Consider the following 11,537-nt stretch of genomic DNA (forward strand, 5'->3'; position numbering starts at 1 on the left):
ATACTATGACGAACTGATCCAGGTATTCGTAGAAAACCTGGTTCATCAACGTGCAGAACGTAGCTGGGGCGTTTGTCAAGCCAAAGGGCATTACTAGGAATTCGAAGGCCCCATATCTTGTTACGCACGTCGTCTTGGGTTCGTCCCCTTCGGCAATACGTACTTGATAATATCCCGATCGTAAGTCCAATTTCGTGAAGTACTTGGCCCCGTGAAGTTGGTCGAACAAGTCAGATATTATCGGCAGAGGATATTTGTTGCGTACTGTCACCTTGTTTAAGGCTCTATAGTCTATGCACAGACGCAACGTCCCATCCTTCTTCTTCTGGAATAGTACGGGGGCTCCATAAGGGGCCTTTGCCGGGCGAATGAATCCCGCCTTCAGCAACTCGTCTAGTTGTTTCCTCAATTCGGCTAGCTCGGGTGGAGCCATCCGGTATGCATTCTTTGCGGGCGGCTTAACCCCGGGGAGGAGTTCGATTTCGTGGTCAATGCCTCGACGAGGTGGTAGTGTTTGTGGTAGACTCTCTGGCATTATGTCGGTATAGCTGTCTAATACATCCTTGATTTCCTCTGGGACAGTCTCTTCGGTGGTTGCCTCTTCTATCAGTGGTATGGCCATGAAGGTAGGTTCCTCTCGTGCGAGTCCCCTTTTCAGCTGTATGGCCGAGATCATCCGAAGATTACCTGGTTGCTTGATGCTTGCAGGTATTACTGTGGGGTTACGGTCGGTGATCACCAAGCATTTTGCCAATGGCATTGGGATGACTTTGTGTTCTAGGAGGAACTCCATCCCAAGTACCACATCGAAGTCGTCCATGCGAACCACGACAAGGTCTAGCTCTCCAGTCCAATCCCCTATTTTGAAGGGGACTCCTTTGGAAACTCCCACAATAGGCAAGGCCTCGGAGTTGACAGCTTTCATTTTCCCCGGGTCTTTTCCTATGGTGAGTCCCAATCTTCTGGCTTCTTGATCAGCAATGAAGTTGTGGGTTGCTCCAGAGTCTATCAGAGTGCTCTTGCTCAGTCGAGAGTTTATGGTGGCATCTACGAACATAAGCCCTTTCTCTATTATCTCCTTCGGTTCGACTTTCCGTTGGAGGGCTGACAAGAATTTGAGTGCGCCCATTCGGGGGTTGTCGTGATCTTCTTTCTTGTCTAGCAAAGTCTCGACCCTTGCCTCATTGCTCTCTTGGATGGACACTTGGAGTGCAGTGAGAGAGGCCCGATGAGGACAGTAGGATACCTTGTGGGGGCCTTTACATAGCATGCATTGCAAAGGCGTCGTCGGGTGGTTCTTTTGGTGGTAAGGCCCTCGAGATGTCCCCGCTTGATTGTTCTGAGGAGGTCTATCTGTCCATCCATTCGATCTGTTGGGGCTTCCATTTCGATGGCCTGGTGGTCGGTATGGTTTGCCCCCATTGTTTGGGGCTGGCGTCGCTCTTCTTTGGGATCCTGCTTCGTTCCCACAGTCCACGAGTCTCTCGGCGCAGGCCATTGCGGCAGCTAGGGTTTGGACCCTGTTCTCATGTATCTTTGTTTTGGCCCACGGTTGTAGACCATTTATAAAGAAGAACACCTTGTCCTTCTCTGCTGTACCCCTGATATCCAGCATCAGGGTTGAGAATTGTCTGACGTAGTCCCGTATGTTTCCAGTGTGTTTCAGGGCTACTATTTTCTCCATTGCTATGTGTCCTGCGTTTTCGGGGAGGAATTGTTCCCTCAACTCTCTCTTGAGGTCCTCCCATGAGTCAATGGTGCACAATCCATCCTCGATGTCTTGCACCTTCGTACGCCACCACAGTTTGGCGTCGTCTACGAGATACATCGCAGCTACAGTCACCTTCTTGTCGTCAGTACAAGCCGTTGTGGCTTTGAAGTACTGTTCGACGTCGAAGATGAAGTTCTCCAACTCTTTGGCGTCCCGATTCCCTTTGAAGGCTCTAGGGTCTGGGAACCTTAGTTTGTTGGATCCTGTACTAGTTTGTCCAGCCGTGACACCTTCCACGGCTTTCATGGTAACTTCAATTCGAGTGCTCATGGCGGACATCCTTTCTTGGAGGTCGTCGACTGTTGATCTGAATTCATCAGCCAATCCATTGAACAAACTCATCATTGTGTTTTGTAGTATGTCGAACTCTTCGCCACGTCCCTCTTTGTGTGCGACAGAGCTATCCGGACTATCAGACGGTTTTGGGCTGCTCGTAGGAGCAACTCTTTCTTCGAGCGAGGTCACTCGAAACAGCAGTTCTGCGATTGGCAACCCATCTAGGCGGTTGCCCATTGCGTCGACTTGGACGACTTTCTCACTCAGTTCGGTCACCCGTGTTTCCAAGAAACGGAGGGTGTCAGGGACTTCTTTGAGGAACAGCATTTCCTCCTCTATTAGCGTAAGCCGATCGGCTTGTGCTTTGGGTGTCGACTTTGTCGTCGACATGATTTCGGTCTGTATGACGTTACGGAGCTAACAAAGCTCTGATACCACTTGACACAATCGCACTTTCGAAGGCAGCGGACTAGCGATTGTGCGGCACTCACTTTCCAGCGACAAGTGAGTTAAGCCAATTTGTTCTTGCGTCGCCTACGGCCAAGCGACGTACGGTCGAGCCTCTAGCCTCGGTTTTAAAAGAAGGTTTTAGAAAACGAGGAGAGAGAGATATTTTTGAAAGAGAGATTTTAGAAAGAGACGTTATATAAGCAAGCAAGAGAAAGATAACAACGGCTTAGCATATATAACCTTGGGTAGGGAGAAGTTGACGACTAGTCATATCCCCCTATAGTACATTATGGGCCATTTTAGTTCTGGCAGGCCTAGACATGATTTTCTTGAGGTGTCATACGCTCTAGAATTACAAAGGAAAAAACACTAGAATGAAAAGACATGACAAGGGTTTGGCTTGTCATGGGCATGCGGCCATGGGCAACAAGCCCTGGACAGGCATGACCGTGACACTGAGCAACCATGTAATTGCTCCACAAGAATTTGGTAAACTATTCACACCTATTATATGCCATCGTTGAATATATAGATGGATCACCTTCCATGAATTTTACGACATTGCTTATCTATATATATATACAAACAAGTATAATAGCAAAAAAAAAAAAAAAAAAAAAAAAAAAAAAAAAAAAAAAAAAAAAAAAAAAAAAAAAAAAAAAAAAAAATCATAAATAATAAAATAAATAAACAAATAAACAAATAAAAAATTAGTTAAAAATAAATAAATAAACCAAAAAAAGAAACAACATTCTCCACTTCTCTCCATTAACCTCTCGTCCCTTCCCCCGATTATCTCTCCTCAATCTATCCCTTACCTTACAAAGACAAAGTTACTGCAAAAATAAATAGAAAAACAACAATAGGAGAAAAAAAATGAGAAAGACCTGATTGTGAAGATAGATTTGATCAATAAGGTATTAAATCTTCATTTTCTTTTATCCTATGTTTTTAGAAATTACAGTTAATTATAGTTACATCTTCATTAAATTATTACAATGTTTAACTTAGAAACTAAATGTCAATCATTTATACGAATTCTAGTAAATCACGTCAGATTAGTAATATTAGATTAAATTTATATCCACCACCAAATGAATAGATTAAAAATAAAATGGCCAAAAACATTTGTGAACAAAATGAAAGAAAAGATTTAGAAACAAGGATCCACTATAAATTTGGAATAGATGAGAAAAAAAAGTAAAAGGCAAGAGAGTAAATACAGATAAAAAGAGAATGAAGATTATGGAATTAAGAAAACATAAACTAAATATAGAGAAAAAACTAAATACAACCTTGTAACTTCAAATAACTCTATCTACTTTTTTTTTTTAATAAAAATATAATTATAGATATATAATATTTCAAGACTTAATAATGGATCCATGTAAATTAGAGAAATAATTTTATATAGCTCAAACTTAAAACTAACGTCATGGGCTCACATGGGTTGACTTGGATTTTAAATGATAAAATCGAACTTTCATGAAGGATATATTTGTGACAACTCAAGCTAACCAGGTAAGTGACCTTACTATCAGCATGGTTATATTTGATGTTGACACGTACATGTGGTTTTGCACGTGTCATATATACTGATATGTGTGAATTATCTGTGAATCGATATGTTTATATTATGTTTATGTTACGTTATAATATGTGAATTGTATGATAATATTTACGGTGTCATGTGTTCAATGGTGTGTTTGAGATATGATACGAGAAGGATGCACTAAACGTAATGTAACGATAGATGTAAGATGTGTTCACAAAACATTAAGGTTAGGTTACGCCTCAAAGTGCTATGGATATGAGAGATTGATAAAAGAATATGGTTAGGATATGGGTAAGAAGGGATGAGATTTTGATAGATTGATAGAACGATAGCGTTAGGGTACGTTCATGTGACGATATGACTATGGTAAGTATAAGAATGTTAAGGCTATGATAAGTTACGGAACGATAAGACTACGAAGTGTTTACGATATGATATGATTATGATACGACATGTGAATGATAAATGTATATAGATTGTGATACGATATGAAGAAGATATGAAATATGTTATGGTATGAGATATGTGATAAATTGACATGTTTATGATACGATATATTGTGATGCGATATGTTATGGGATGATATGTATATGATGAAAATGATTATGTCTTGAAGCATGGAATGTTATGATATGATACACTTATGTAATTTGAATGATATGATATGATTGACATGCAAAACGACGAACTAGCCTGAAATACAACCCCAGCGTATGCATGAAAGATATGATAAGTGATATGAAAAATGATATGAGATGTACGAAACGCTAGCGGGGTTGTATTAAATGATAATGAAAATGAAAAATGTTGGGACTTCATGCATTATTGTGTGCTCATGCATTGGGGGATACCCCTTACCCTTCACGATAGTACGAACACGTACGTTACGAGGCAGGAATACGATCATTATGATTATTATAATGCTGCGATGACCAAGCAGGAATACAATCATTATGTTTATCATAATGTTGCGAAGATCAGGCAAGGGTACGATCATTATGGTAAACTTAATGTTGCCGTGATGGTTACTAGTTCTAACGGGTATCTGGCCTAAGGAGCTCCCAGAGTATGCTCGCCTAACAAGAAAGGTGACCCAGTAGTGTGTGAACTGACTGGTGAGTCCATATTCGCACTTATAGGCTATATGTAGAGTGTATGGTACACATCCAAATTACCCGTTAGGACAGTACCATAGGAAAATGGATTTAAATGATAGGTTCCGTCATTACATTCGCATGTTCTTGCATTTAACTCTAATAGTGGGGTCACTTACTGAATATTTCTTTAAATACTCAAGTCATGTGCTACTACATTTTTCAGGTTAAGACAAGACATTCTTGTACAGCTGACGACGGCATCGCAACTCGAGACCATGGCACATGCATAGGCAGTGATATTTATTTTCTAGAATAGGATGTTTTTAATTTTAAACGTTTATTTATTTTATTTAGCCTTTTATTGTGTTGTTTTAAAGGTGTTTTCGAAACACATAAGTACATAGCTGTGTTTTAAGATAAAGTTATGTTTTATTAAATAAAGTATTTCCACATTCAATGTTTATGATATGTATATAGTAGCGACCTTAAATTAAGTAGAAAATTTCGGGTCATTACACTGAGTATGTATACGTGTGTATATATATATATATATTAGTTAAGCAAACTTTTTTTTTTTTTTTTATCGATTTAGACTTTATATATATTTTTATTTTGTTTATACAATATATATTTGAACAAGGGTTATTTAGTTAGAAAATTGAAACAAGTAAAACATGATTCCATGAGTTTTGTAAACCTTTTGAAAAATAATTTTTTAATAAATAAACGAAACATTTATTTATTAAAATTATTGTTTTTGATCCAGGAAATAAAAATATATACAATCCTTCAACCGATCATCTAAGTTGGTTGACACTTATGTTTGTAGTTTTCTTCAACCGATCATCTCGTGCCAACATAATTGGATGTCTGAATACAACTTGTAACTAATAATATAGTTTCGAAGGTGCAACTACTGATCCCTTATAGCTAAAATATAATATTTAGTTTTGATTATACTCAAGCAAGCAATTTTTATTTTTTTTAATCGAGCGAGACCTTAGTTATTTTTTAATCAAGCAAGACTTAGTTATTGCTTCTTGTTTTTTTATATCGTATCAACTTGAATTAAGGAATATTAATTTGAAAATTGATGTTATCTCGACATCATTTAGGATAGAAGCATATGCTTTGTAAACATTTAAAAAAAAATTAAATAAATGAACGTATATTTATTAAAATTATTAATTAATTAACTAGCCATATTTCAAGTACAATTAATTAGTTAAATTATTGAACTTATAAAAAATTAATTTTTAACTAATTTATAATTAATTAATTATTTATTAAAATTGATTTTATCGGCTAACTAATTAATTTATCTTAATTTTAAAATATAATTATAATTAATAAAAATTAATTAAATATTATAGTGCATTAATAATAATAAGTAAATTTAATAACTAAATTGTACAAATAAATCTTAACTTTTTATTATTTATCTAAAAATAATATTATTTTTTAAGGTTTCTCTCTTTAATTTTTTATAAATATTTAAAATCATTCTCTATTTTTTAAAGGTAATGATAAGAACTCTTAATATTTCTTTTAACGTAATGATTAGCATCTTTTAAGAGTTATATTCTATTTTTTAAAGGTAATGATAAGAACTCTTAATATTTCTTTTAACGTAATGATTAGCATCTTTTAAGAGTTATATATCTGCATTAGAGATGAGAATTAGACGTTAGCAGTAATTCTGAGTATGTAGAAATTTAGAGTCGCTACACGCATGAGGTCCCTCTGGGTCTAATCTTATAATCTATTCTAACACAACCCTTGTAACGCAGGTCCCTCTGGGTCTAATCTTATAATCTATTCTAACACAACCCTTGTAACGCACCAGATCCACCGCTAGCAGATATTGTCCTCTTTGGGCTTTCTCTTTCGGGTTTTCCCTCAAGGCTTTAAAACGCGTCTACTAGGGGAAGGTTTCCACACCCTTATAAATGGTGGTTTGTTCTCCTCCCCAACCAATGTGGGACATCACAATCTACCCCCCTTTTGGGCCCAGCGTCATCGCTGGCACTCTTTCCTTTCTCCAATCGATGTGGGGTAGCCCCCAAATTCACCCCCCCTTCTGGGCCCAGCGTCCTCGCTGGCACTCTTTCCTTTCTCCAATCGATGTGGGGTAGCCCCCAAATTCACCTCCCCCTCTGGGCCCAGCGTCCTCGCTGGCACTCTTTCCTTTCTCCAATCGATGTGGGGTAGCCCCCAAATTCCCCCCCCCCCCTCTGGGGCTAGCGTCCTTACTGGCACACCACCTCGTGTCTACCCCTCTTCGGGGAAGAGCGAGAAGGTCGGCACATCGTCTGATGTCTGGCTCTGATACCATTTGTAACGTCTCAGCTCCACAGCTAACACATATTGTCCTCTTTGGGCTTTCCCTTTTAGGCTTCCCCTCAAGGCTTTAAAAAGCATCTACTAGGGGAAGGTTTCCACACCCTTATAAATGGCGGTTTGTTCTCCTCCCTAACCAATGTGGGACATTACCTGATACCAACTGAAACAACCCGAAATTTTTTACTTAATTTAAGGTCGCTACTGTATACGTACCATAAACATTGAATGCGGAAGACTTCATTTAAATTCCATAAAACATAACCTTTATCTTAAAACACAGTCATGGACTTATGTGTTTCGAAAACATCTTTAAAACGACACAACAAGAGACTAAATAAAATAAATACTGCGGACGGGCCCTAGCCTGAGAATTAGCGGGATGAGCCGCCTTGTTTTCCGAAGGAGATGGGGGTACAGGTTCCCCCGAGCCTGCCCCAGTGGGTGGGGGCGAGTCTCAATTGAGATCGAGAGAGATCCCCTCTTCGTCTTCTTAGGAATGTACGGATTCGCGCTCTGAATGGCGAAATGTAAATGCGTTTAAGTTAAAAAAAAAAAACATCTTATTCTAGCCTAAGTCTAAGAAAATAAATACCACTATCCTATGCATGTGCCATGGTCTCGAGTTGCGATGTCGTCGTCAGCCTTACAGGAATGTCTTGCCTTAACCTGAAAAATGTAGTAGCACATTGCAGAAATACTCAGTAAGTGACCCCACTATTGGGGTTAATGCAAGAATATGCAAATGCAATGACGAGACTTATCATTTCAGTCTATTTTTCAACGGTACTGTTCTAACGGGTAATTTGGACGTGTATCATATACTCTACACACAGCCCATGCGTGCGGGTATGGGCTCACCAGTCAGTTCGCACACCACTAGGCCTCCTTACTTGTCGAGCGAGCATACATTGGGATGCTCCCTAGGTCGGACACCCGTTAGAACTAGTAACCGTCACGGCAGCACTATGTAAAACATAACGATCGTTGTCCTGCCATTGGATGTACGCGTCCGTACCCTTGTGATGGAATAGGGGAATCCCCTAAATGCATGAGCACACATAATACATGAGGTCTCCAACATTTCTACTTTTATCATTAATGAATATAACCCCGCTATCATCTTTCATGCTTAACATGTCATTTCTCATTTTTCAGTCTACGTATCATACATAATCCTAATGGGTTACATTTCATTTCATTTATCGTGATATGATGTCATTCATAACATGCTGTATACATACAATTTAGAAAACATAACATAACGCTCCATGCTTTTAACATATCGTTTCATAACGTGCAATTCATACAACAATTACCTCAATGATCACACAAAACAATATAAAAATAACATATCACATCACAATATATCGTAAGCACTTCATGGTCATATCGTTCCCTAACTTATCATAGCCTTAACGTTCTTATACCTATCACAGTCATATCGTTATGTGAATGTACCTTAGTCATATCATCACATGAATGTATCCTAACGCTATCGTTCTATCAATCTATCCCTTTCTACCCATATCCTAACCATATTCTTTCATTAATCTCCTCTATCCATAGCACTCCGGTACGTAACCTAACCTTAATGTTTCATGAACGTATCTTACTCCTATCATTACATTTCGTTTTATGCATCCTTCTCGTATCCTATCTCAAACATATCCTTGAACACATCGTACCATAATTATTATCATACAATTCACATATTATAACATAACATAAACATAATATAAGCATACCGATTCACAGATAATTCACACATATCAGTATATATGACACGTGCAGAACCACAGACACGTGTCAACATCAAATATAACCATGCCGATAGTAAGGCCACTTACCTGGTTAGGTTTAGTCGTTGTCACGAATATATCCTTAATGAAAGTTTGATTCCGTCCTTTGAAATCCGAGTCAACCTATATGAGCCCATGACATCAGTTTCAAGTTTGAACTCCATAACATCATCCCTAATCTACTTCGGTCAATTATTAAAAGTCTTGAAATGTTATATATATATATAATATGCTATTTTCATTAAATATCTTATTTTCTATTCTTATGCGGGAATATATTGTTGCTGGACAAAATTTAATGGAGTTTCTTATCCTCTAATATTTCCTTTTTTTTTTTTTTAAATTCTGTTCACCAAATCTCTCCTCAATCTTCCCTCTGTCACTTGTGATTGTATAAATAGATTTTCATTCTCTAAACAGACATTCCTCTTATTCAATATTTATTTTCTAAACACATATTATTGGCAAATTTTAATCGATTGTTTGCCTAATCTTACAAATTTATAGAATTGCCAACAAAAATCTAATTAATTGGATACTGAAAAATGAGATTTGATTATTACATGATATGGTAAAATATTGGATAATGAAAAGAAGATCTAATCCTAAATTAATTTCTTATAACCATAACTATAAATGAAGAGGAAATCTTAATGGAATACTAAAAATGAGATTTGATTGTTACATGATCTCTTAAAATATTCGATAAAGGAAAGAAATCTCATCCTATATTAATTTCTTATAACTATAACTATAAACGAAAAGAAAATCTGAGATAAGATTTTACCGTAGTACAGACCAAAATCTCTAAATCTGCTAGTGGTTTAAAGCCATTTTACTTTTTTCTCCAAGACATTTTTCTGTTTATTTATTTATTTATTTTACTAACTGTGATATTGTGCCGTGGGTTGAGGAGAAAAGATGGGATTGGGATGAGAGGTAGGGGTGTACATTCAACCCGACAACCCGGACCAACCCAATCCGAACTATAAGGGTTGGATTGGGTTGGATTAACATTTCGGGTAGGGTTGGGTTCATTTTTCTGAACCCGATCTGAATCGGTTCAATTTCGGGTTCGTGGGACCGAGCGACCCGATTAAATAAAATATGTAAATTATATTAAGAATGTCAAAATATTAATAGGCTTGCCAGAATCGTACTGTGGCCGGTCTAGTGTGACTTACGCCTGAGTTCGACTTTAGTTTATTACATGTTCCTTTTATTATTTTATTTGTTTAGTTTTTTTATACATATACCTATTTCTTTTTATTATTTTAAACTTTTATATTATTTTGTTTTTTATATATACACAGGTTTCTTTTCATTATTTTGTTTAATTTCTTACCTATTATTTGTTAATATTCATAAATTATATATATATATATATATATATATATTAATAATTTTAGAGCTTATTCTAAATTTTTTTATATTTTTTATCTATTTTTTGTTACGTGTTCCTTTTATTATTTTATTTGTTTAGTTTTTTTTATACATATACATATTTCTTTTTATTATTTTAAACTTTTATATTATTTTGTTATTTTATTATTTTTAATTACTTTATTTAGTTTTTTTTATATATAAACATGTTTCTTTTCATTATTTTGTTTAATTTCTTACCTATATTTTGTTAATGTTCATAAATTATATATATAAAAATAATTTTAGAGCGTATTCTAAATTTTTTTTATANTGTTTAATTTCTTACCTATATTTTGTTAATGTTCATAAATTATATATATAAAAATAATTTTAGAGCGTATTCTAAATTTTTTTTATATTTATTATCTATGTGTTACAATATTATTATATCCCAATTTATATATTTTTTTATTTTTCTAATTTTTATTTTTCTAATAATTTAGTCTCACCTGTTATTTTATTATTTTTAATTACTTTGTTTAGTTTTTTTTATATATATACATGTTTCTTTTCATTATTTTGTTTAATTTCTTACCTAATGTTCATAAATTATATATATTTAAAAATAATTTTAGAGCTTATTCTAAATTTTTTTATATTTATTATCTATTTTTATAATATTATTATATCTCAATTTATATTTTTTTTTATTTTTCTAATAGTTTAGTGTCACATATTTCAATTCAAATATTTTTATATATTTGTTATTTTTCTTATATACAATATAAACTAATCATTTTTATGGTTTATTTAATTGTAGTTTTTCATGTTTCCTTTTCTTTTTATTAATTTGTTTAATTTCTTATCTTATTTGGTTAATG

This window comes from Cucurbita pepo, unplaced genomic scaffold (genome assembly GCF_002806865.2).
Source record: "Cucurbita pepo subsp. pepo cultivar mu-cu-16 unplaced genomic scaffold, ASM280686v2 Cp4.1_scaffold000149, whole genome shotgun sequence".
NCBI lineage: Eukaryota > Viridiplantae > Streptophyta > Magnoliopsida > Cucurbitales > Cucurbitaceae > Cucurbita > Cucurbita pepo.